The sequence below is a fragment of the Morus notabilis genome, unplaced genomic scaffold, assembly GCF_000414095.1.
Source record: "Morus notabilis unplaced genomic scaffold, ASM41409v2 Scaffold2763, whole genome shotgun sequence".
Taxonomy (NCBI): Eukaryota; Viridiplantae; Streptophyta; class Magnoliopsida; order Rosales; family Moraceae; genus Morus; species Morus notabilis.
Window position 1 is genome coordinate 16,307 of NW_010359935.1, and position 1,102 is coordinate 17,408.

The following is a 1,102-nucleotide window of genomic DNA, read 5'->3' on the forward strand; positions in this document are numbered from 1 at the left end:
TTTTTTTTTTTTTTTTGCGAATTCAAAACCCTAACCCTAATTGGGCGATATATATTTTTTTTATTATTTTTTTTTCTAAGAAAAGAAAAAAAAATGCAATTAAACAAGAAAATGATAGCAAAACCTGACGATCCTAGGCTCTGATACCAACTGATACGAACCCCGCCAACGATGTGACGAAACCCGTAGCCAAATATGGAACACGATCCAAGATCCTCAAGAACTAATGGAAACCGCGACCCGTTGCTTAGCGAAGCAAGAACCCGGGTATGGTGAAGACGCCACAAACGAGTATGGAAATTCGTTTGATAAGTCAAGTTTGAACGCCACAAGGAACCTTGATAAGTTCAGAATAGTTTCTTCAAGAACACAAGAAGAATATCTCACAAAGTGAATGAAAATCAAAAACTTCTTATTAATTTCATTTTTCAGCCTTAAATAGCCGAAAACAAACTGAAAAGGTTTAAAAATTGAAAAGTCCTATTCTATCTTTAATGAGATAGAAGCCTAAAATAAGATAAACCTAAAAACAAGATAAACGCAAGCCTAAAGCTAATCCTAGGGAAGGAATCTGAATTTTGAATCCACTTCCTCCATTAAATCGCATACTATGGAATTTAAATGTTTAATCCACAATTTTGACTTGATCCCTTGCTTGGAATATACGCCTAACCCCTTGGAGCATTCCCATGCACGTGAGCCTTGGGATGTCATGCGAATTTCGCCATGCTTGAGTAGCCCTCTTCCGGATCAACTTTAATGAGCAACACTAGCCTTTGTCCACCCTCAGTAGTGGACACACTTTCTTCTTGTCGTAGAACTCTTTGGACTAGGTTATTCAAGTCTTCTTTCAATCTTTTAGCTCGATACCTTGTCACCGGACCAACTGGAACTTAGATCGGTTCATGAGTATTTCTTGCATCCCTACTGTCCTCATTAGGGGCGGCCCCGGTACAACCCCAGGGCGGTCCCGGGGCAGCCCGGGTACAGCCCTGGGACAGCCCCGGGGCGACCCAGGTACAGCCCCGGGGCGGCCCCAGGGCTACCCCGGTACAGCCCCGGGGAGTCCCCAGTACATCCCCGGGGTGGCCCCGGGGTAGCC